The sequence below is a fragment of the Panthera onca genome, chromosome B1 (assembly GCF_046562875.1).
Source record: "Panthera onca isolate mPanOnc1 chromosome B1, mPanOnc1 haplotype 2, whole genome shotgun sequence".
NCBI lineage: Eukaryota > Metazoa > Chordata > Mammalia > Carnivora > Felidae > Panthera > Panthera onca.
In genome coordinates, this window is record NC_138342.1 from 64989155 (window position 1) to 65016334 (window position 27180).

At 37.9% G+C, this 27180-nt stretch overlaps 1 long non-coding RNA gene across 3 annotated transcripts in view; it reads left to right on the top strand.

Moving 5' to 3' along the window:
- Positions 1-27180, top strand: part of LOC144616168 (uncharacterized) — a 69837-nt gene that overhangs the window by 10326 nt on the left and 32331 nt on the right. For all 3 annotated transcript variants that reach the window (XR_013555232.2, XR_013555233.2, XR_014137593.1), the window contains 2 exons: positions 4254-4316; positions 17546-17651. This is a non-coding gene — a long non-coding RNA (uncharacterized LOC144616168). The remainder of the gene's footprint in view (positions 1-4253; positions 4317-17545; positions 17652-27180) is intronic.

Sequence of the window (27180 nt, forward strand, 5' to 3'; positions counted from 1 at the left end):
TCTGACCACTATAAATCAATCTACCTTAACATATTTTCCATGTGGCAGAGATTTTTTTTGTGGGTTTTATGGTATAATTGATCTCAGAACAAAAAAAAAATTAGAAATGTATTCACTTTGTAGGCCAGTTCAGGGATGGAGTTCAGCAGTAGAAGCATAATAATTTAAAAAATATGTTTCACTAGCTTGCAGTATTCCAAAAATCACTAGGAAAGTAACTTGAAATCCTAAGCTCACAGTGGTCACATTAATTATGTGCACATTTACCATAACACCTTGCCTTCCATACCAGTGTGGAAAAGACAAGAAGAGACCAAGTAAAAACTCATTTATTGGAACCTGGGTACAAAGTGAGGTATGTGACTCTGACCTGACCACTCACAGTATCAATCCAATGGTCATGGTCACCAGTTCAGGTATACATACAGGGGCCACCATCCCTGGATTTTTTCATGCAGAAGCTTTTGGGAACTTTTTCATTCCTGTGAGTTCCCTGAATTGGGATGATATGAACTTGAGGCTATGTATAAACATATCACCTGCCACATGGAAAAGTTTACATAGAGTAGGAGAGAATGAGACCAACAAAGACAGGTGTGAAATAATAAGAAATATATATAGTTCCTTCCTCAATGGTGTTGCACCTCTCCTTATGTTACAGCCTGTTCCATAACTAGAGAAAATGGAAACAGCAGATAAAGTGATAATTTGGAAAACACGAGAAACCTAAATTCCCTCCAGACAATACATATCAGATGAATGAGAAAAACCTGCATCAAAATGGGTAGGAGAGCCTGAGACACAATCTCACCTGAAACCCCAGCCCCAGTGCAGTGATCCACCATCAGGAGGGAACTCATAACCCCCAGCTTCCTCAGAGAAGAAGTGCTTTCCCCACATTTGGTACCCAACTTTTAAGACCTGTGCTGAGAGAAGTCCCAAAACATCTAGCTTTGAATGTCAATGGAGCTTGCATAGACAAGACCCACAAGGCTATAGTGCCCTGGGAAACAGTTCCTAAATACTTCATTCAGACACCCTGGCTCTACCTCAGGGCCCAGTACAGAAGCAACCAGCTCAAACCAGTCTTTCTGTGAGAAAGGCCTATTAGTTTATCTTCAGAGCTGTGGCTTGAGGGGCAGGCTGCTAGTTCAACATACTTCTAAACACCCTCTGTAATCCTCTCCAGAGACCTTAGAAAGGTGGGCACTATCTTTGTGTCCTCCTTCTGCATGAAGATACATATATTAGTCTCTGCCTCTTGTTCCTGCTGATATTTAGTCTTTGATCCTGATTCCTCACACAGAACTCTTAAAACCCGTGTAACTTCCTGTAATCTCTAAAGCACAAGGTTCAGAGAGCTTCCAGTTTGGTGAACACATCCACCTGCCAGGAGGGTGGCTCATCCCAACTCCATAAGGATAGAAGCTTCTGTACGTACGTGGGTCCCTTCCGGACCTCTGCCTGTGTATCTCTTCATCTGAATGTTCATTTTTATCCTTTATCATGTCCTTTATTATATAATAATCCAGTAACTATCGGTGAATGTTTCCTTGAGTTTGATGAGTTTTTCTAACAAATTTATTGAACCCAAAGAGGGGGTTGTGGGAACCCTGATTTATAGCTAGGCAGTCAGAAATATAGGTGACAACCTGGGACTTGTGACTGGTATCTGAAGTGGGGACAGTCTTGTGGGATTGAGCCCTTAACTTCTGGAATCTGATGCTATCTCCAGGGAGATTGTGTCAGAATTGAATTGAATTGTGAACACTCAGCTGGTGTTGGAGAATTGGGCAGTTTGGGAATAAACCCACAACCCACACCTCTGATGTCAGAAGTGTTATTAAGTGTGGTTTTCCCCCCAACAGCAAGAGATCAAGAGAAAGGGAGTCTTGGTTACATTGCTGGAATCCTGCAATCTTGTACCTGAGTCTTGCTTATACAGCAATAGTAATAATAATAATAATAATAATAATAATAATACAAGTTCCTTTGTTTCTTATGGTAGAGTTATGTTTGTGTCACTTTTAACTAAAAGAAACTTGATTAAGAGACAATGTAAGAAGTTAGTAAATCAATGAACTAATTAATTAATGTGTGATTAACGAAAAAAAAACTCCCCACTACTGGGACTGTTAACTATTTAGTATGCAAATTATTTAATGGTAACTTAGAAATCTGAATAACCAGCATCTTCCTACTGTTTTAAAGCACTCTTAGCAGTATACTTCAAACCAAATGCTTTACTGCTTTATCTTTAAGCACACCATGTCAGAGGCTTAAAACAAGGGCTGCTATCAAGAAAATGGATTTCAAGACACAAGAAATAAATCACAATGACCTCCTTATTTGAGGAAAGTTTCACCTGCAAAGAAAGGAAAAGGGGAGTGTGGGAAAGTGTCTTCCAGAAAATTATATTTTCCCAAAGGTCATTTTGAATTTTAACAATTTAATCAGACATCTGATTCTGATTTCAAGATTCAGAGGAGTTCTGAAGTGAATTCATAGAGGTTCACTTTATTATAAACAGAAAAACTTGTAGTCATTCAAATATTAATGACAGAGAATATCACCATTAACGGTACCGAGCAGAAACCAGGAGCCAAATAAAGGAGAAAGATATTTTGTCACTCATCAATTTTAGAGTATTTACCACCCCCCAGGACCATCCTAAAGCCAAAAGTGAGGAAATATTTCCTACTTTTGCACATAATGATTTTTACTCCCTTGCTTGCATGATCCGGGTCTCTGAAACTTGGTTTCTGTTGACGTAGCTACAGAAAGCCTTATCAGGGTGAAATATACATCTTTTGCAGGCATTGATGCGATCTCTGGTTTGGGGTTACCAGTGACCTGAACGAAGAGAAACTAGGTAATGCATGGACAAGGAGAGAGCGGAAAGCATAGAGCTGCCCTAATGCCGTTGCTCTGTTCACAGTGAGGATTGAGCCATTCTAATCCCCTTGGATTTTTTATCTACCAAAACAGCTTGGGCCCATCAGCAAATTGCAGTGGCATATGGTCCAGGTTTACGAGTAATCTGGCACATGATTAAGGCAAGGGGGATGTCATCCTTCAGCAAATACTGAAAATATTGCAGGAGAATTTGGTGGGGTTTTAAAAAGTCAAACTGATAAAAATTATAATTATTAAATACATTCAAAATTCAACAATTTGGAATTTATCACGTTAAAATTTTCTTCAGATGTAGGAAGTTACCATGAGGGAGAAAAAAACCCATGCCCAACGTGTTTAGAATTACTAGTTCTATTTCTCTTCTGTAGAATTAGTGACTTGAATGCTGGGTCCCATCGGGCTATATACACTAGGCGTGGATTTCATTGCAGACCGTGTTTCTACTTCGTGGCAATCAGTTCGCTACTCTAGGGTCCCAGTGATGAGGGGAAAAAGTTCAAAGAGAGGTTGATGTGCAGAAAGGTATAACGACAGATCATATCTAATATAACCTCCTCCCTGGTCCTCAAGCTGTAGTAAGCCTCCACCTACAGCATTGGTTCTTACCCTTGGGCAAATTCTAGATTCACCTGGGGAGATTTTTAAAAATATCAATGCTAAGAATCTTTCCCAGAGACTCAGATTTAATTGGACTTTGGCGAGGCACAGGAGCTGGCATTTTTATATAGGTATCCTAGTGTGTCCACTGTTCTGACAGAGCTTCGACCCTTTGAATTAGGGCAACTCCCGTGGGCTCAGTGGTACACAAAACTACTGGATAAAAATGGAACATGTCTCTCTGGAAAACTAATGTTACTCAAGGATTTGGGGAAGAAAAACTGGCATTATTTTTCTTCCTCTTAAAAGGATACTGTAGGTATAAGACATTATACAGATGTAAATACACAGTAAAGCACGAAATTCACATGAGATTTTCAGGTGAAGCTGTGCCCCCAATACTTTATTCGTTCATCTTTCTCTTCCTTCAGAGACATATTTTAAGTAATAAAATACATCAAATATTATGAGTTCATTGAAACTACCTCAGCGCTTTCAATTTCTCCCATTTCTTTGCTCATACACAACAATCTAATAATTACATACCTGAATATCTATCTAATAACCAATTTAACAATATGTGTGTGTCTGGATGTGTGTGGATGAGTTGATCTTTTAATCAGGAAAAAGATTTTGAAAAAAACAAACCCCTTAATACTCAACTGCATCTAGTCTCGAACAAGTTTAGCACTTACAGGTACAGTTACATAAGCCTGATTTACATTCTAATTCCTTCACAGATTATTCAGCATTTATGAGTGAGAGAAAGCTCAGTAGCAAATCGAGCAGCAGAAAGAAAAGAGGTAAAATTTTTCATCTCATTCTGCTTAATACTGCAGTGTTCTTTACAGCCACAACATAGAATAAAAATTTTTTCAGGTTTTCTGGTTGTTTCAGGCACTGTATTCTTCCTCTATCAAGTTATTTCTCATTGGATTAAAGCTAGTTAGTAATGCAGAAATTCATGACCATATAATTCAATCTGTGTATAAAAGAGATTAAACTTCCCTGAATTTCCACATTCAGCACATGCCATAGGAGAAACAAGCCAAGTTTAACTTCACTGTCTTTTAGTCTTTGACCTTGAAAACAATACCGGCATTTGCTTCAGTAGGGTTCCAGCAACTACCCTTACCAATGAATGACCTTATGTTTCTTCTATTGTCTCTTTAGGGTTAATTAATCAAAATTAATCAAAATAATCAAAATTATTTATTGCTTCATTTTTACTACAGCTTCCGGGGGTGGGGGGGGAGGCATAGTTTTATTTTACTCTCATCAAATTAATTTTTGCAAAATCTCCTGCTGAGTAAATCAACCAGTGACCACTTGGCCAGCTGCAGCGTCAAAGCAGCATCACACCATCATGTGGAGACCCCCCCCCCACCCCCCACACTGTGTGGGCTTTTAGGAGGGCTCTGTGTCCAGTAGGACAAACTGACCCAGGAGAGCAGACATGAGAGATTCACAACTATGGCTCTGTTGAAAAAAAAAAAAAAATGTCTCAAGTTTTCATTTAAAATATTCGGGTTGAACACTCAACATCATTTGGGAAACCCCACAACCTTAAATCAAGAATATGTCACAGGAGGTTGGACTTGATCTTTGGCATTGGAGCAAAATCTTGAAAAGGCCACAAAGTTCACTGGTGCGTGGGGGAAATGAGAGGTGGTTTCCAACATTGAAAGGAATCAAGTCACCTCCCCCACATGGAAAGATCAGAGTAGATTTTGGTGATCTGCGAGGAAAGTCATTTCAATGGGTGGGAGCTGTTTTGCAGTCTGTGGATTTTGAAAGCAAAAAAAGCAAAAGGATCATAGCATGAGGAAACTGTAGGCTGGGCCAGAATCAGTGTAAAAGTGTTGGAAGCGATTTTCCTGGCTTTCCCATGAATCATGCACATTCTAAGGGTATTAGAGTGAAGTTTTGGAAAAGGAATGAGCTACTTACCCCCAACAAGATGTTTTCAGGGCTGATAGAGAAGGAATTAGAGTCAACTGGGGCGGGGGGTTGTGGGGGAAGCCAACATTCATCTAAAACACAAGATCCCAATGCAAACCCAGAGAAGAAACAAAATAGCAGATTAGGTAAATCAAGGGGGTTTGCTGATAGAGATCATAGCCAAATTATCCATGGGCACATTGGAGACAGTATATTTCCTATTAATTAAGTAAATTAAAATAATTTCATGTTAATATTTCTTATTCATAACTCATGTGCACTCAGGATTTCTGGGAAAATTGAATACTGTAGGCAGTGATTGTCATTGGAACCCAAGAGTTTACAAAGTCAAAGAAAATTCAGGAAAGGTGCAAACTAACTAGAAAGCACAGCCACACACTCCCATAATGTTTTACCTTTTCCCAGGTTGAGTAGATTTGAAACAGGAAAAATATTTGTATTATTCACAGAATAAAAAAATAACATCCTATATTTCTGCTTAGGGTGTCCAGGTGTAGGCAAAAAATTGATATAAAAAAAAACACAAAAAACACTTGTTAAAAGTAACCAGGTAGAAATGTTGCAGTTTTTATTAAAAGCAAGGAAGGCTTTTCACTTTCTAAGGAGTTAACTAATTCTGAAACTGGTATAAGCTTTCTGGGATTTTTAACCAATATTCTGCTTGAAAGCCTGGTTAAATTAATATATATAGTATATTATATATTACATATATACACTATATATATAGCATATAATTTGTAGCTAGAGCTCTGATATATATATAATTGTATATAATTTGTAGCTCTAGCTATATATATATATATATATATATATATATGCCAAAGATCAAGATATATATATATATATATATCAGAGCTCTAGCTACAAATTATATACTGTCCTACCAGATTTCCTCCCAACAAATAAAACAGTTAAAGTAATAGTGCCATCAATAGTTGCCATTTACTGGGTGCCAACTAGGTGCCAGATGCTTCCAGAAATTCTGAAGTATAGTTACCAACCTAACCTAGAATTCATAGATAAGGAAGTTGAAATTTAAACAAGTTAAGCAACTTTCCCAAGATTTGGCCAGGGCCCTGACTCAGAGCTCTCTGATTTAATAGCTCATGCTCTTAACCGCTGCCCATTACCCATTACCCATTGTCCCACCTCCCAGGATTCACTCATTCCTTCCTTTAATAAATGTGGCACACTCACTCTGTGCCAGGTGTGTTTTAGATACAGCAATAAACAAAATGCTACAAATTTCTGCTGTCTTGGAGCTTACAGCCCATGCTCTACACATACATTTCAGGGGCTATTAAGTGCTAGGAAGGCTAGAACAGGGTAGAAACTTCAATAAGTGAATGCCTCTCATCCTTCCTCACCTCCAAAAATGCAGCTTGACCTCTCAGTTATACTTTTTTTCTTCATTACTGTTATTCCCAGCTTGTCTTTTATTCCTATCTCATGACAATCCTCTTATTCTTGTAAACCCTTCCACTCTCCTCTTCACAGGACATTTCCTAGATCTCAGTGTCTTTGTGAAAATCTCTGTCTGATGATACCATATGCCTAAAAGCCCACTGAAGAATTATACTGAAAGGCAGCATTTGCAGTTTCAACTCTGTGTGGCCACACAAAATCTTTGCTTCTCTAAATTCTTGCAAAAAATAAGAGCTATATCATGCACATTATCTCCATCTCTTTGTTTACTTCAGTCATCTCAGTGATACTTGGTTTAAGGTTTTCCTCTCTGCTTTAACTTTTATCATTGTTCTTAGTAATTTTTGCAACCATGTGGCTGAATTAGCCAACAGCAACTCCAGAACATATCTCATCTCCACTGTATACATGCAACCATGGCCGTAGCCGGGACTTCACCATCACCCCGAGCTCACACACCTCTGAAATCTTAAAGTTCTATGTCCAACCTATCCACAGTTTCCTATCCTTCGAGCTACTGTGTTTGTACTAATAACATGTTTGTTTCCCAATTTTAGTGAGACTTGAAGTTTATTGACTTCCCTAGTCTAACCCATCAGTCAGCCTCTTCCTGTCCCCATTTCCATGGGGACAATAATCCAGAACTCAAACCACTCTTTCATGCATCATATTGTTGTACCAATCCCGTGATCCCCACTACTTAAAATGGATAAAACATGAAACTCTGTAGGTCCATGTCACTGCAAGTTAATAGTGCCCAGTAGGCCCTTAATATTGCCTGAAAATACTGTCATGTTCCTAATCAGCTTGTCCCTTACTATCCAGAGTAACATACCATTTTACCTGTGTCTCCCAAGCTCCCTATTAATGTATGTATGTAATCCATACTGAGCTGTAGGCCTCCCATCATGCTTTACAGAGAAGACAGAGACCATCAGGAGGAAATTTGGCCAACCTCATACTCACCACCCATATGTTTGCTATATTTGCTTTCCATTCATTTTTTTCTGTGGTTTCTCTAGGCAAGATATTCTATCCTTCTTTCTAAAGCTAATCCTGCCATCCCTTCCAGTTCCCATACAGCAGTGGTTCAATCATTTATTCTCTTATGGTAAATTCCCTGACTTCTCCCTCTTCATTGACCTGTTCTTTTTTGCATACAGGGCTGCTCAAGCCTCTGCCGGGCAAAACATTTGCCTTTAACCTGCTATCCCCTTCTAATTTGCACTCAGTCTCTCCCCTTTTAAATAGAAGTCAGTTCAAAAAAATAGTCTGTTAATAAGTATTTTAATTACTTATCATTCACTTCACTCTTTTATTCTTGCCATCTACAACCCCACTCCAACTACTTCATTGAAATAATTCTTCTAAATGTAGTTCTTTGCATAGAGAACTTCTGGTTTATACTTGTTGTCCTATCATAGTCATTAGTAACAATCCCTGTATTAGTCAGGATTCTCCAGAGAAACAGAACCAACAGAATGTGTAGACAAATTGATAAATAGATTTACAGGTAGATAGAAGATGGATAGATAGATAGATAGATAGATAGATCAGAGATAGATAAAGAGAAAGATAGAGATGATACAGATGTAGAGATAAATGATATAGAAAGGGCTTTATTACAATTATTGAAGCTGAGATCTACTGTCTGCAAACTGGAGAGCCAGGAAAGCTGGCTGTGTGTAGTTCCAGTCCAAGACCAAAGTCCAGGAGAGTTGATGGTGTAAATTCTAATCCAAGTCTGATGGTCTGAGAACCAGAATTGCCAATGGTGTAAATCCCAGTTTGAGGGCTGGAGAAACCAATATTCGCACTCACCTGACTCAGGTGGAGAAATGGTGAATTCTCCCTTCCTCTGCCCTTTCGTTCTATTCAGACTCAACTGATTGGATGCTGCCCACCCCAACTGGTGAGGGCAATCTGCTTTACTCAGTCTAATGATTCAAATGTTAATTTCATCTGGAAACACCCTCACGGACACATCCAGAAATAATGTTTAGCCAAATATATGGGCACTGCATGGTCCAGTTGAGTTGACGCTTAAAGCGACCATCACAGTCCCTTCTCTCTCAAATTTATTCTATTTTGATGATGATTTATATCATCACTCAACTTTTTGATCCTTATTTACTTGACTGCATTGCAGCGATTACCTCTGTGACCCAGCTCTTTCTTTGAGCTCCTTGACTCCGGAAGACCACTCTCACGTGGTTATACTCTGACTTCACCAGCTAGTCCTTCTCAGTCCCTTTGACAACATACTCTTTCTTCCACTTCTCCTTGAAAGTTAATATTTCTATACCTTTATCTCTTGGCCAACCTGACAAATACATCTATACTAATGATGACAACAACTATTATGACTATTCAATAATTCCCTATTGTACATGTCTAAGTCCAGATCGCCCTCTTCCTGACTTCCAGGCTTTTATATATAACCACTTACTGGAATTTCTACTTGGATGCCAAAAAATATGCCATAAACAGAACCCATCTCAAAGTGAACCCATTAGCTTCCTTCCAGATCTGCTTCTTTTCTCAGATTACCCTAACTACATAGTTGGCAACACCCATACCCATTCTTCAAATCAGAGACTTGAATATCATCTTTGACTCATAATCTTCCCTTACTCCCCTATTCCACATCAAATTTGTCATCAGTTACAGTTATTCTGCTCTTTTGGAGTACTTCCTAAATTTGGGGAATCTGTTTATGTCAACTGTGATTTCCTTGGTTTAAGACTTTATTAGTTCTCACTTTGTTATTATAACAACCTTTTATCTGGTCTCCCAACCTCCACTTTTAGCCACTAGTTTGATCTTTCTAAATCCTGCCATGCCTTCACAGTGACTTTAGGCAACACCTTTATCTAAGTCTACCCATCTAGTCCTTGCACTGTATATACCAATATACTCAACTCAAAATTGCTGATTTGAGCCAAGTCTCTCAGGCTTTTGTATATACTTCTTCCCCTCCCTAGAAGAACCCTCCTAACCTTTCCACTCTTATGTGGCCTCAATATCAGCTGCCTTTGAAAGTCTTCTAGGCTGGGTTAGGTAGTTCTTCTTACACAGCATCTGTTGCCTCCTTTCACCACAGAACTCATCTTCCTATAGTGCTAATTGGAAAGTTGGTGTTTGTCTCTATTACTAGACTATGAACTTTGGGACATCTCTGCATCCACTGTGCCTAGCTTAAGACTTGGCATAGAACAGGCACTCAGTTAAGGTTTGTTAAGTAAGTCAATGAATGGATGATGATCAGCCAATTAGAAACAATTTCTGCCACAATAGATGGAGTACAGGGGCCTGGGTGGCCCAGTCAATTAAGCAGCTGACTCTTGGTTTCGGCTCAGGTCAGGATTTCATGGTTCCTGATTTCAATCTCTGACTCTGACAGTGCAGAGCTTGCTTGGGATTCTCTCTTACCCTCTCTCTCTGCTTTTCCCACACTCAGATGCATGCTCTCGCTCTCTCTCTCTCTCTCTCTCATTCTCTCTCAAAATAAATAAATAAACTTTAAACAAAAATAATAGATGGAGTACATTTGAATAAAACATATATATATATATATATATATATATATATATATATATATATATATAATTTATTTTCTTAAAAAAGATTTTAGTTCAATCCAGAGACTTTACAGTGCTGCAGAAGTGCTTAAGTTACTTGCTAAGTTCTGCTCCATAGTCCAGGACTTCCATTTCACACTTCACCATTTAACACCTGTAGCTTCATTTTTTTTCTTTGTTATTTATTATTTGATCATTAAGTCATACCCTGCTGTCTGTTATGGTTATATTAAGGCTGTGCTTGTGCAGTATTTCTAGCTTCCAGAAATGCAGGCCAGCCAGTATAGACATTCTTTTCTTGTACAGCCACCTGCTTCCTGAGACATATGTTTCTCTCTTTTCTAATACTTGTGTTTCTGAAGCACTTTTAATCTAGACGTTATTCTAAAGACCCTTGATATTAGAGTTTTACTTCTCTTTTAAACTCAAAAGGATGAGGGGGTAAATCTCGTTTTCTTGGCTAATTAGTGAAGTAAGATATTTTATACTTTGTTTAAAAGAAAAACAACGAAAGGGAAATAAGGATCTGTCATTAAAATGGGAAAAGGAAATCTTCCTGTTTTAGCCATGCTATCCCAATTGGAAAGTATGAAATAGTCATTTGCTACGAAAGGTCTAAGCAAGCATCAACAGGAGATTTGATAAAACGTTGAACACAGAAATATCTCATGCTTATTACCTCACAAAACAAAACAAAAATCCATATTGAAACATGGAAAATTCAAGTTGGAAAATGAAAGAAGTTGTCACCTATGGAAAACCTAGCTCACTTTATCCCTACGAAGAGTTTTGGGTGGAAGGAAATAATAGAAATATTTTTTATTCCACTAAATTTCTGTTGCTAAGTGTTAGAAAGCTTTCCCTTGCTCCCATTAGATCAAAAGTCTCTAAAACTTCATCCATAAAGAATCTTGTTGGTATCTGACCCTCTTCCTTAATCTTCACTGTGCTTTTCATAGCCTTACACAATGGTAAAACTGGGGGGTGGGGGGAAGACTATATAAAGACTTTGTATATGCTGCAGTGAAACTTAAGGTAATGAGAAATTATATAAAATATATTTAAAGGTGCGTCCAAAGAGGGTAGGGCTTGAATTACTCATCCAGCCTCCCATCCAATCCAGCAATCTCATTCAGTCTCTCTCTTCAGAATTCCTCGCAATAGAGGCATGTTTGGATGTGTCTTAACCTCAAGGTTCTTTCACTTTGTTTTAAGTCTCTGCAGACTCTTTTGTGCAGGCCTAAAAAGCATTTAATTAAAAGTTCATATAATTTTTCCATAAGTTTATTTTAATTAAGAGGAAATTTTAGAATAATCTTCCGTACTTCTATAAACAGGGGCACATCTTATTTCTTAAATATAAAGAAAAACCTGGCATTGGAAAAAGACTGTAACATAAAAGAAGAGGCCAAAGAAAAAGATTAAAGGAAACATTTCAATTAATTTTCCCACAGAAGTTAGAAATGAGTTTACAACCATGTAATAAGGGCAGAATAACATAAATGGAAAACATTCAGAAAATGGGAAAGTGCTTTAGGAGATTAAAGATATGAGAGAAGAAGTATAAATAGCCAATAAGAATGCTGTAAAATAAAGTTGACGAATTGACTGAGAAAGTAGAACCAAAAGACAAACAGAGGGGGGAGGTCAGAAAATGATCAATATGGGACATCAACCTGCAACTTATAGGGGTTCTAGAAAAATAATCTTTCAAAAGAATCAAAGAGGAAATTATTGATGACAAAATACAAGGAAGTTTTCCATTTTCTAGAACTTAAGAACATGTGTCTGTGATTTCAAATTTCTCAGCAAGAACACCCTAAATGGAAAAAAGAAAGATGGGGGAGAGGGGAAAAAGAGGAAAGAGGGAAGGAAGGAAGGAAGGAAGGAAGGAAGGAAGGAAGGAAGAAAGAAAGAAAAGATTGCAAAAGCTTCCAGAGAGACAAAAAAGAAAGTCATTTACCAAGGATCAGTAATCAAAATAGTATGAAACTGCTTAGCTGCAGTGCTGGAAGCTAAAATAAGAGATAGTGAAAAAATGACACACAACCCGGAATCCTATAGCCAAAGTACCAATGGCTGATAAAATAGAATAGAGATATCTTCAGACATGCAATGCTTCAAAACATCCATCTCTTACACACCTGTTCTCAGAAAGCTACTGGAGAATGCACTCCAACAAAATTAGGGAGTGAATCAATAGGGCAGAAAACATGAAAGCAATGTGAGATCCAAGACAAAACAAGGACAAGACGGCTGTGAAAAAATCCTGGAAGATCTGGCAATTGACAAGGAAGACTAGAAAAAGAAAATTGAAAGCTCTTGGGGAAATATTAAAGAACTCAAAGAAAAAAAAATCATTAAATTGACCTCTTATTTGATGTGTTTGGTCAGTTCTTTCAGAGATTTTTATGACTGAAGAATGCATAAGTAAATGAACTAAAAAAGAATTATTAGTTTTTAAAAAGACCTCAAAATGCAAAATGCAAAAATTGTAAAAAATACAGGAAAGTCACTTTATTATATCAAGTGGCTTAGCAGTTGACATCTATATAACCAAAAATATTGTAAATACTGAATACCGACTTAGTCAAAAGTGGCAAAACAACTGTTTTAGAATGATAGGGGAGAGTCCCATGTACACCTGAGAGAGGGCTGTGGGAGGGATGGGGGTAAATATTGTCTGTAGTAAAAAATCAAATAATAAGGTCTAACATTTTTAAATAAAGAAATATTTTGCTATTTAGACAAATGGAGAGGAATACCAGAAGCAAAAGCAAAAAAAGTTCACATTGAGAAGTGGAACTCAAGGATGGAGAATGTATGATAGATGGACCACTTGCTTTACTTGAAACCTCTGTACATAGTTTAATTCAAACAAAATTTAAACGCATGGCTTAATGTATCCAAGAAGAAATATAAAACTTAAAACTCTATTAACCTTCAAAGGCTTCTGGCCTCTTCGTGTAATAGTGGCTCTTCCATCAATGGCATAATTTCTGCCAGTTCTGCCAGAGAAAATCAAGTCTTGTGTGGTCCCTTACCTGGAACCCCACCTGCCTCTCTCCTGGGGGTTCTTCCAAGTTTAACTCTTGAAAAACCAGGTCATTCATTTACACAGCAATACACTACATTGCTTTGGTCATCAATTTGAGCAGCACAGGCAATGCTCTTGATGTGCATTAAGTTTGCAACTCTAAATATTCACTGTGCCTTTCACCCCTTTTCACGTAGACTTCTGATGAAGTCTCAGAGCCACCGATGCAAGCCCAGATCATTAGAACTGGGTGCCTCAGTCTGAGAGAGCATCTTATTCTTACCTAAGGAGGCACATGTCCTCAAGTCTGCTCTCAGCAGGGGAATCTTTGGAATTTACCCCTCACTAACAAGGAAGGGTTCCAGCTAGCAAGTTGTAAACCTCATCAATATGTCTTTTAAGCCCCTCCAACCCATACACTATACAGAGAACAATCCACTGTGGCCAAGAAGAACCAAACCCACAAGCAAAAAATAAATCATTAGTACACAAAAAATTCTGCGAATACAAGATCGGTTTGACAACCCTTTGAAATAATCATGCTTTAGTACTCACAAGAATGTGTGACAAAAATACATTTCACAATATTGCAATGAACTATTTTAAATTTTATCTAAACTTGGTGAGCTCTTGAGAGGTTTTTACACCTGTGGTAATTTGCCTCCTCATAAACATGTCTGGATTGCAGCACGTCTTGGCTTCTACTTAGTTTTCTCTTAGTATGGGACCCAACCAGAACTAAAAATTCCTTAGAAGTCTCATGATGAAGTTTGTTTTCAGAAAGTTTCAAAGTGAATTACAATTGTATAAGCAGCTTTTAAGAATCTCAGTGAGAGCAAGATGAAAACTTTTCCCAAGTGTGACCGCAGATGTAATTCCAACAATTGTTCTAATGCACCCAAACCCATTGTTACCTCTTTAGTCTTTGCAGAATCTAGACCTAAGCCATAGAGCACATTTCTCTTTGACTACAAACATCAGCTGTCCACTTGTGGAGGCTGATTTATGTCAGTCAAGACAGAAGCCACAAGGAAGCCAAAGTCACCATTTGTTTGCTGAAGTCTGGTACCATCTGGTGAATTTCCAGGAATTTAGGAACATTCTGTCTCTACTCAATGACACTAGACCACAGTGACCATTCGTGGGGGTCCAAAAGTAAAGCACATCTATGCCCAAGGAGGGAAAATGCCCCAACTCAAAGAGTTTACTCCTCTTTACACTCTTATGCCTGAGGAGAGATTCTAAGCTCATTATCTATTTAAAAGATGCAGACAACTTAGCTTGATATAAAAGTGAGTTGTTACCCAATTAACTGTCATAGAGGGTTGCTCTCCTTGTCAAACAAGCTCTCAGGGCTGCTGAAACAAATGACATTATAACTAGATCATAGTTAAGGAAAGACATAAGCATGTTAAGGAATAGGTCATCTCATCAGTCAGAAAGTGTATGCCAAGGAGAAAGCAAGAAGAAAGGCAAATAGGGTCTAATCAAAGTGATGATTTTTTTCAAAGGGATTTTCATAAGAATCAGTGGCCAGAAGAAAATTCTCAAATGGAATATTAACTTTCCATGACTCATGGCAAAAGAAATTGGGAGCACAACTAGCCAACAAGAGGAAATATTTCCTACAAGATATCCAACAAAACATGACTGATCACTTGACTTTTAACCATATTTTTGTACTGATTTATATTTTTTGGGTTTAAGAGATGGGGCCATTTGTCCAAAGAAATAAATTATTCTTAGAAAATATTCCAAAGGAGATGTTATGTCATATCAGATTTTGACAACTGAAGCCCCCACATAATAAATGACACACACACACACACACACACACACACACACACACACACACACACAAAGAACATTGGGTCTCTAATAGAATAAATCACGTCATAATGAAGTTGAGTTCACAAGCTTTTCTAGTTATTTCTGTACCTTCAGCTAGCAAATGTTTACTGAATGAATGAATGAATGAATGAGTGAGTGAATAAATCTATTATGCTGTCTATAGCAATGACTAACAATATTAATAGTCTCTTATCTTAATTTCAACACTGCAGCCCTAGGAGGTTAGATTTAGAACTGATGGCAGATCACAATCTTAGCCATGTTAGACCAGGGGCAATCCTAAGGATATTCTCACCTTGCTCACCTCTGAAGAAGAATGTACCTAAGGCCAGAAGAAACTCAGAGAGATGACTAATTTTCCAAAATCTATAAAAGATTTTTCATCCTGATTTACGAATTCACTGGCACCTGTGACTAACAGTTTGCTCTAAAGCAAAATTCAGCATAAGGCAGGTCCATCTTGAACTCTATCCAAAGGGGTTTAATTACTGAATCACACACAAAAAATCTTGTTATAAAATGGATTTACCCAAAAGGCAGCCAGATGGCCTACTTCCAATGCATTAGTGAGGATAAAAAGAATGACAAACATGTTGTTTCCCCCCTAAGATGTTTGTTGTGTTGCTTAGAGGAGTCAAAACCCAGGTAATAAGAGGAAGTTGATGCCTGAGAAAGGAGATGAAATCCTGCATCAGCAACTGAATAGAATCCTTTGACTGGGGTCTCAGCAGATACTGGGGGAAGACCATTCCTCTAGACCAGGATCACTGTTTCCAGAAAATGTGGGTGCTACTTGCCTCCATAAGCAACTGTATCTTAGGAACAGAAATTTTAATTGACTGAAACCCACTGTGTGAAACTTAGAATGGAAATTGGGTTCTCCACCTCCGCAGCACCTTTATTTTGGGCTATGAAGCTTTGGAAGGACAGCAGGGAGTATAAACTGGCTATTGGTTGTCTCCTGTATTATTCATTTATGTGGAAAAAAAGGAGGGGGGGGGAGGAACAAAAAGAAAAAAAAAACCTTCCTGGTTCTGAAGAAGTTACACAAAAGATAACAGCACTGTTAGAGGGAGGTGTGCGTGTTAGCTTATGAAGTAAATGGACCTTTTGTACATTTCGTGATGAAAGGAAGAGCAGTTGTCACCTGTCATCTCTGAGAAGAATGTCACCCATGAGAATTGCACCATCCCTCTGTACTGTGTAGCTTTATCCAACTCTGCAAAGGGATCTTCCAGAGGGCAGACACTGTGCTTTATTTACACTTGTTGCACCAGAGTCAACAGACTGCCTGGCACTTAGTAGGTTCTCAATAAATATTTGTGGAATGGAAAATCAGATGAACAAACGAAATAATGAATCCATCCTGTTTACACTTCTGCATTTTGTTAAGTTTATTTATTTATTTTGAGCGAGAGATCGAGCAAGAGCACACGAGTAGGGGAGGAGCAAAGAGGAAGAGAGAGAATCCCAAGCAGGCTACCAGTGCTAACAGCATGGAGCCTGATGCCAGGCTCGATCTCACGAACCCTGAGATCATGACCTGAGCCAAAATCAAGTGTCAGATGTTAACCGACTAAGCCTCCAAGGTGTTTAGTATACTAAGCCCTGTATACTTCTGTATTTTTTAAAAAACACAAAAGTACATAGGCAGAGCATATTACAGAATAGAAAAGAAAATGATTCGTAGGAAAGGATCTTAAAAAGCAGCAGGTTCAATGCCTTTATTTTAAAGATAAGGGAAACAAGACTTAGAGAAATTTAACATTTTATATTGACTAGAGATCTCAAGGTTTTGAAAAATACATATGGAATATGTGTGAATGCCACACTGTTTCAATCATATCCACAACTGCCCAGTTCTCTGATGACCTCCAACTCACTTCTGGGTTCCCTTCAAGTTTACTTGCCCAAAGAATGTAAACTATTTTAAAATTAGCTTCAGTAAAACCTAATTAAGTAAGCCGTATATGGAAATGGTTTCTAAAACACAAAAGGGCCTGGGAGAAATTGTACGTTAAAAGTGTGTCTTTTAGGTAGAAAAACTCACAGCGCTGCAGGTAGGTAGATAAGGATTCAAATTCGGGTGCCATTAACACTTTCTAGCCATGCAAACTTGGGAAAGTTAATCTTTGAAATTCAGTGTTCTGTTTTTTTTTTTTTTTTTTTTTTTTAGTGAGTAAAGATTTGACATCTCATCTTTCAAAGTCATTACAAGAATTATATTAAATATTATATGCAAAAGCACATCAGTGCTTGAGGAAGCGAAGGAAAGGGGCAAGGTAAGGAGAGCTGGTTTTGCTTGGTGATCAAGCATGTCTATTAGATGATCTGAGTTAAAATCCTGATTCTCTTAGAGGCTGTGCAACTTTGGGCAAGCTACTTAGCTTCTCTGTTTTTACATCTGTAAATAAGAAATTATAATAGTACATACGTCACAGGATAGACTCAATGATATCATAGTGGTGACATGGTAGCGTTTGGGCTCAAAAAATTGAGAGTTTAGCTGCAGAAATACAGCAGGTGTAACTGAAGAGATGGTAAGTAAAGGGGAAGCATATCAGGGAAACAGGTAGTTAGTTGTACAGGGCCTTTAAAAGGAGTATCACCGGGGTCATGAAGATCTACTTATTCAAATATTTACCCAGGTATGTTCATTTTTATTTTCTAGCATCTTTCTAAAAAAAAGCTGAAATTCTTTTAATCTGATGTCTTGGACTTATTAGTTGTAATTTGCCTTATTTTGATTTTGAATTTAAAGCTAGTATTCAACCACTGGCCTTATGCATGTACTTAAAATTAGCTAGTGAAAACATAAAATATTTACATCTCCACCCTTGCCAAACTGACTACAGCTGAACCACCCTTCCCTTAATACTGAGGCTAAACAGATGAGGCTTGCCCTGTGCCCTGGAAGTTAGAGCTCTCAGGCTGCAGCAGAATAACAACATAAATGAGTTCCAAAATGGAAAATTCTCCACCCTCCTAGCAGAGTTCAAACTCAGGACCTGACGAAGTCAATGGATATCACTAATGGGAGCATTTATATCGCATCACAAGTTCTAACTTACCTTCTTCTTGAGATCAGAATCTCCTGGTAGTGATTGGAGTATCTGTACTTAAAAGGTAGGAAGAGGGGCGCCTGGGTGGCTCAGTCGGTTGAGCGGCCGACTTCAGCTCAGGTCATGATCTCGAGGTCCGTGAGTTCAAGCCCCGCGTCGGGCTCTGTGCTGACAGCTCGGAGCCTGGAGCCTGTTTCAGATTCTGTGTGTCCTTCTCTCTCTGACCCTCCCCCATTCATGCTCTGTCTCTCTCTGTCCCAAAAATAAATAAAACTTAAAAAAAAAAAAAAAAAAGGTAGGAAGAAAGGAAGTATCCAGCCACTGAGCTTGGCCGATGTGCCTGGTAGAGTGAAATACTATTGTCAAGTCAGTCCAGTCCTCTGTGTCTGGGCCCAACATGGGTTCCCGAATGAGATGGGTTAAATTATAAATTTCACTCCTGATCCTTTCCATTTCAGTCAGATGCTTTGCATTTTACTCTTATTACTCATCACATTTTACTAGTAAATGACGTTTTTCTTTTATATATTTTACACATAGTACAATGTACAGAGCTTATGTGTGGAGTTGGTTGAATGTTGACAAATGACACACTTATGTAATATCACCCACTCAAGATGTACAATTCCTTTACTCCCTGAAGGTTTCGTTTCTAGACAATCATCCTCACCCCTTCCTGGAACTTTATTTTATTATTATTTTTTAAATTAATGTTTATTTTTTGAAAGAGAGACAGAGAGACAGAATGCCAGCAAGGGAGGAGCAGAGAACGAGAGGGAGAAACAGAATCCAAAGCAGGATCCAGGCTCTGAGTTGTCAGCGCAGAGCCCCATGAGGGGCTCGAACTCACAGACCTCGAGATCAAGACCTAGGCTGAAGTCCGACGCTTAACCGACTAAGCCGCCTAGGAGCCCCGAAACTTTACTTTAAAGTTTTTATCACTTTAAATTAATTCTGCTTGAACTTGAACTTCTTATAAATATAATCATGCTGTATATACTCTTTCATGCTGTTTTCTTCTGCTCAGTATATTTTTGTGATTCATCCATGATGTTGAATGTATCAGTATTTTTGTTACTATTTTTTCATCAAATGAATATAACGCAAATTGGGTTCTTTTTTTATCTTGATAGACACTTGATTGTTTACAGTTATTGGCTGTTATAAATACATATACCACAGGCATGAATGTACAAGTTTCTGTCAAATATATGTTTTCATATATCTTGGGTAAACACAAAGGAGTAGAATTGCTAGCCTATGAGGTAGGTAGGTAAGTTTATCAGGATCTACTAAACTGGCTAAACCACTTTACAATTCTACTAGATGTCTGAGAGTTGATTTGTTCCATATCACCACCAACATTTGGTATTGCCTATCTCTTTTGCTTTAGCAATTCTAGTGAGTGCAGGAAAGTTGCATTTCTTCAACGACTAATGATGAACATCTTCTCATATACTTATTGACCGTTCATGTATCTTTTTTCATTAAGTGTCCTTTGCCCACCTTTTTGTGGTTTATACTTTTAAGTTTATACTTTTGTGGTTTATACTTTTAAGTTTGTGGTTTATACAGTTAAGACCTTTTGTATACATGGTGGATTAATGCATTGTAAATATTTTCTTCAAGTGTATCACTTGTCTTTTCATTTGTAACAGTGTCTTTTCACAAACAAACAATGTCTTTTCACATTTTTAAATGTTTGTTTATTTATTTTTGAGAGAGAGAGAGAGAGTGAGGGGCAGAGAGAGGGAGACAAAGAATCCCAAGCAGGCTCTGCACTGTCAGCGCAGAGTCCGATGCAGGGCTTAAACCCATGAACCATGAGAAGGTGACCTGAGCTGAAACCAAGAGTTGAACGCTTAACTGACCTAGCCACCCAGGCGCCCTCACAAATGAAAGTTTTTATCAATTTTGATGAAGTCCAATTGTCAATTATTATATTGTATTGTATAATTGTATTAAAACTATGTAGTATTTAATTATAAAGCACATCGTATTCTATTGTATATTTATAATTGGTTGACAATTGATGCATTATATTATATATGTTTGTCCTCTCTAAGACCTCTCTGCCTACCTCAAGGTCATGAAGATATTCTCATATATTTACTCCTATAAGCTTTGCAGCTTTAGCTTTTATGTTAAGGTCCATGGTCTATCTTCAATTAATTTTTCTGTATGCTGTGTAATACACAGTTTGTATATTTTGTTATGGCAGCCTGAGCAGACTAAGACAGCCCCTACCCTATTCACCAGGCACTAGACACATTAACCTCCTTTTAGTTCAAGTTCAGCTAATCCCTCTCAGCTTCAGGACTTGCTGTTCCTCCTCCCCAGAATTAGTTTCCAACTCTTTCCATCCTTTAGATCTCAATTCATATCTTATATACTCTAAGAACTCTCCTTGAATAACCTTATCTGAAAAAGACTTCCCCAGTTACTCTCTACCTAACCACCCAGCTTATATTTTTCACGGCACTTTTTTTCATCTGTATTCATTTATTTATTTACTTACCGACTTGCTTACTCACTGTCACTCATCACCACTCCCCAACCCACACAAAATCAGTCCCTTCTGAGCAAGGAACCACATATTCACCAGTTTACTGCCAGCTTGTAGCATGCCTGACTCACTGCCGGGATTCAATAAATATTTTTTGAGTGAAGAAATAAATGACCAGTTAATGAAGATTCTGTGATCAAATTAAATTCTTGCTTTGATAATTCAGTTTATTGGTAGACTTTATTGAGTGGCAACATAACATTGAAAAGAAAAGGATTAGGATATATTTTTTTAAAGGGGCAGATTCTAATCTGCCAGTGATTTCCATATGACTTTGCATAAGTCATTTACCCTCCTGGTTATTTTAAAATGGGTTTAATAAGGGTGCCTGGGTGGCTCAGTCGGTTAAGCGTCCGACTTCGGCTCAGGTTATGATCTCACCACTCGTGAGTTCGAGCCCCGCGTTGGGCTCTGTGCTGACAGCTCAGAGCCTGGAGCCTATTTCAGATTCTGTGTCTCCCTCTCTCTCTGACCCTCCCCCGTTCATGCTCTGTCTCCCTCTGTCTCAAAAGTAAATAAACGTTAAAAAAAAATTTAAAAAAATTAAATGGGTTTAATAATATTTATCCTACCTGCATGAAAGAGTAATTCTGAAACTTGAGTAGGGTTCTGTATTTAATTGAGTTTATATATTTATTGTAAAATACTTTATAAACATGAGGCATTGCTTCCTGTTAAGTACCAGACACCTTAGGGAAGAGAAATAATTTGAAATATACTCTCTTTGGCATTGAAAACTGCATTCCCCAATATTGTAGCCTCTAGCCACATGTAGCTATTTACATTTAAATTAATGAAAATTAAATAAAATTGAAATTTTAGTTCCTCAGTTACACGAGACACTTTTCAAGTGCTCAGTAGCTAAATATGTCTAGAGAGTATTCTGCTGCATAGCACAGATATAGACTTTGTCCATCATGGCAGAGAGTCGTATTGGAAAGCTTCTGTCCAGAACTTACAAGTTATTTTAGGAGACAAAATAAATATCCTTGAAATAACCTGAAAACAACCAACATGATATGTTAGCATCTACAAAGTAATATTCTAAAAAATAAAATAATATCATATAAAATAAAATACTAAGGAAGGATACAAGACAAGGAGAGTGGGGGAGAAGTCAGGGTGTGGCAGGTGGATTCAAAAAGGCTTCCCTGGAAAATATGATTTTGAAATGTCTCCTTAAGGAGGTAAATCGGGAAAAGGACAGATGGACTTCATGGGGGGGGGGGGGGAAGAGAAGGCATGTCAGGAAGAGAGACACCAAGGCAGAGATTAGTATATGTGACATGTGAGTTTCTAAACTAGTCCAAAGATCAGCAGGCATTTATTTATACACTAAACACTTATTTCCTGGTACTAGTGTTAAGTGGTAGGAATTAAGAGTACACAGACGCATAATATATAGTTTCTGTCTATGTGCTATAAGAAAGAGAAGACTACCAAAAAGGCCTCTAACATGCAAGTCCAAGTAAGTGTTATATAATTGTTATAAAGGCTCTAAGGAGTTGTGCACTTTTTACCGGTGAGGGGTTCCTGGAAAGGGTGCCAAATGAACAGAACTTGGAAGAACAAGTAAGATTTTGGGAAACATGAGTGATTTCAAGGGAAAATAATGGAGAGAAGAAGAAGAAGAAGAGGGGCGAATTCACCAGGCTCTGGATGGTCCAGCTGAATGGAGCCTAAATGCATACATATGAGAACTGAGAGAAATCTGGAAAATATAAACCTGAGGATATAATGGTTAAAAAGATTCAATTCCTAGCCTTATACCTTGCAAGTAATTAGGAATCTCAATGCAGAATGATAGGTCCTCTGCTGAAGAAAATACAGGTGCTCTGGAAGCATAGGGGGAAGGAGTGTCCAGCCAAGCCTTTGGGGCCAGTGGAGTTTACATTTAGAAAGTGTTCTGAGGGATGATATTGGAAAGTTGAGTAGGGGCTAACCAGGCAAAGGATAGAACATAATACTCAACAAAGACAAAAATGTTCGCAGATTCAAGAAGGGAGGGATGTGTTGCACTGAAGTATATTTCAGTGGGTTCAAGGCAAGAGGTTTAGTTAGAGAGACATGCTGGAGAGGAAAGCAAGAACCAGGTCATAAGAGCCACTGCAATCCACTTCCAGTTGTTCATACTCAGAAAATATTTGGGGGAACCTGGGTGCCTCAGTCAGTTGAGAATCTGATTCTTGATATCTCTCAGGTCGTGATCCCAGAGTCATGGGATCAAGCCCCACATCAGGCTCCACACTGAGCATGGAGCCTGCTTAAGATTCTCACTTTTTCTCTCTCTCTGCCCCTCTCCTCTACTCACACACTTTCTCTAAAAAAAGGAAAAAAAAAGAAAAAAAAAGAAAATTAAAGAAAATATTTAAAGATTTTTGTCAAGGATGAGTCTAAATCAGAGTTTCACTCAGTCCCCCCTCCCTTTCTCCATAGCTCCTGCTATCTCTCTCCCTTACTGCAATGTGGATTGGAGAGAAAGGAGACCAGGAAGCCAGCCAGGAGGCTATTTTAGCATCTTTGGATGAAAGGCAATGGTGGTCTAAATGTAGGGAGTCATCATGGGATAGAGAGGGGTGAAACACGGGCTACAGATGTTTAAGTAGTATAATAACAGGACTTGACCATTGATTGAATTTGAAGGGAAGAGCATTTCCCCTTTTGATTTCTGGCTTAGGCAAAATGTGGGAGGTTCTGTTTTGGACATGTTGAGTACAAGTTGAGTCTGAACTATCCAAATGATTGGTATGGGACAGTGGGCAAAACGAGTCTGGAGTAAGAGAGACCTCACTGGAGATAATGACTTAAAATTCTATGGCACATTGACAACGCTATAAGAGCTTCCAGAAAGAATATGGCTCAAGTATTTTCTAAGTAGATTAGCTTTTTAAAGATGGATCAACTCAATTTTCTTGTGTTGTGGTAATTACCATGCCATTTCTTGAAGTAGTTGTTTTCATTTCTTGTCATTTACCTCCCCTATATATATATTTTAAAAAAATCTAAAATAATCTTCTGCATGAAAATCTCAAAACGCCTATCATAATCTCAATCCTTCCATTTAACTGTTTATTTTTCTTGGGATATTCCTAGAAACCTACTGATACTTCAATGTTGAAATATCAAGCTTGATCTTAGTTTTGTAAAGTAATTACAGTTTGAGGAGGAAAGATATTGTCAAACACCTACTCTTTGAAATACCCCTTTTAAGATGTTCTTTTCTGGGGTGCCTGAGTGGCTCAGTCGGTTAAGCATCTGACTTTGACTCAGGTCATGATCTTGCAGCTTGTGAGTTCGAGCCCTGCGTCGGGCCCCGTGCCCAGTAGCTCAGAGCATGGAACCTGCTTTGGATTCTGTGTCTCCCTCTCTCTGCCTCTTCCCCAGCTCCCTTTCTCTCTCTCTCTCTCTCTCTCTCTCTCTCTCTCAAAAATAAACATTTAAAAAATTTAGAAAATATAAAGATATTCTTTTCTGTGACTTACATGATTTCCATGTGTGCAAGAAGAGTTTCTTGATCACGCACAGTGTTTTTGCTTCAATGCAGATTAGGATTCCACAGATATCTTAATTTGGAAATTTGCATCCAATACAAAGTAGCATATGGAGTGAAAAAAAAGTGGAAGTAAAAGTTCTAAAATCACATTAATCCCTCTATGATTATGAGGTGCTTTTCCTTCTTTAAATTTTTTGTGTGTTTTTATGATTTGTAAGCATTATTTTACATCATTAAAAAATAAATATTATTCATACGGTGGCTTCACTATCTTACTGCATCGTATGTGTACAAAATATTAGCGTTGGTATTGTTTTTCATGCTTTGAATTGTATTATCCAGCATTCCTTTAAATGTCTTCATTACCCATAGACTCATTTTAATTTTATTGTAAGCAAAATGTAGTCCAGGTACAGATGGTATAAGATGACTTAATAAGTAGGGAAAAATCTTCAGCAATCTGGTTCTATATCCATCATGAGACTGTAGCATTAAAAATGGTCTTTTTCATACAGATAATGCTGAGGGAACCGATCGATGGCTGTACAAGTTGCCACTACCTGGCAACTTCGCATATGGGGCTGGGGATAATTATTACCATTTTATACTTTTTAACAAGTCGATTCAATTGACCTTTCTATTTCCAGACTCACTATAACTGGCGAATCAATATTATCAACAGTAATTAAAACTGCCAGCAATATGAAAGAGATCAGCCTGATAAATTGTATACAATTAAACTCTTATTTAAGTGGTTTTCTAAAATTATCACAAACGAAGGAACGAAGGATGAGAACCACATTTTCTTTTTTTTTTTCAATATATGAAATTTATTGTCAAATTGGTTTCCATACAACACCCAGTGCTCATCCGAAAAGGTGCCCCCCTCAATACCCATCACCCACCCTCCCCTCCCTCCCACCCCCCCTCAACCCTCAGTTTGTTCTCAGTTTTTAACAGTCTCTTATGCTTTGGCTCTCTCCCACTCTAACCTCTTTTTTTTTTTTCCTTCCCCTCCCCCATGGGTTTCTGTTAAGTTTCTCAGGATCCACATAAGAGTGAAAACATATGGTATCTGTCTTTCTCTGTATGGCTTATTTCACTTAGCATCACACTCTCCAGTTCCATCCACGTTGCTACAAAAGGCCATATTTCATTCTTTCTCATTTGCACCATAGTACTCCATTGTGTATATAAACCACAATTTCTTTATCCATTCATCAGTTGATGGACATTTAGGCTCTTTCCATAATTTGGCTATTGTTGAGAGTGCTGCTATAAACATTGGGGTACAAGTGCCCCTATGCATCAGTACTTCTGTATCCCTTGGGTAAATTCCTAGCAGTGCTACTGCTGGGTCATAGGGTAGGTCTATTTTTAATTTTCTGAGGAACCTCCACACTGCTTTCCAGAGTGGCTGCACCAGTTTGCATTCCCACCAACAGTGCAAGAGGGGAGAACCACATTTTCTAAAAGCGTAGCACATGCTCTACACTGGCTAGAAAAAAAGTAATTCTGAGCACTCTTTTATTTGTCTCTCTGTAATCAAATGTTAACGTATTTGTTTTGAGAACTAAAACTAAGCATCCCCTACATACTCTATGCTTCATGGAAGTTTTAAAAAAGCAGGAGAATAACGAAAAGAAAGAAAGAAATGCTCTAGGCACTCATCAGTAGTGTCAGGGAGAATAGTGTTCAACGAAGTATATCTTCCGTTTTAAAATAATCAACTGGTTGATTACAAACTGCTCTGCGCATAGAACAAAAGTCTCCTATAAGAGTTACTTAATAGTAGTTATAGGAAGACACATGAAAATTCAGATTTTATTATTTTTGTATTTAAAGTATTTTTTAACATTTATTTATTATTGAGAGAGCATGAGCATGGGAGGGACAGAGAGAGGGGCAGTCACAGAACCTGAAACAGGGTCCAGGCTCTGAGCTGTCAGCACAGAGCCTGACGCTGGGCTTGAACTCACAAACCACAAGATTATGACTTGAGCCGAAGTCAGACACTTAACCAGCTGAGCCACCCAGGCGCCCCGAAAATTGAGATTTTAAAAGGGCATATTATTTATTTACTTTCAGTAAAAATATTATAGTAATGCTTCTGTTGATTCACTAAGGCAATGGGAAGAAATGGAGTAATTATTGTATATAATACCTAAAACAATCTCATTTATTTCATTTCATTCATACTAGCTTAATATTTTGTTTTGTTTTTTTCTCTAATATAATAAGGTGTCAAATAACATAATTTCCTGTATATTAGTCATAGCCCTCTTTCTTTTTCCAAATAAAGTGTTGGTGGCCAGATGCATAACCTACCAGAGTCCTGTTAATGTCTTCCCCTGGAACATTTCAGAGACAGATGTGCTGGCTGGTTTCTGGTTAAGTTTAGTAGTTCCTTAAGGAGAAAATTATTTGTTTTAAAAAATGAGTTAGAAGCAGTTCATCGCAAGGGCACAAATAAAAATCATTTCATCTCAAATACATCTCCAACTTCAAGTGATTCTAAACATGGAAGATTACTTTTTTCATATGCAAATGTATCTAGTGTCTTTTTAATTTTATCTCCATCTTTAGAAATTGTGGCTAACAAATATAATATTCTTCTCACGAGCATATGATTCTTTGTACATTTTTGTTCATTTTGACGTTACCTAATAAAGAGTACATGGTAGGTTAGA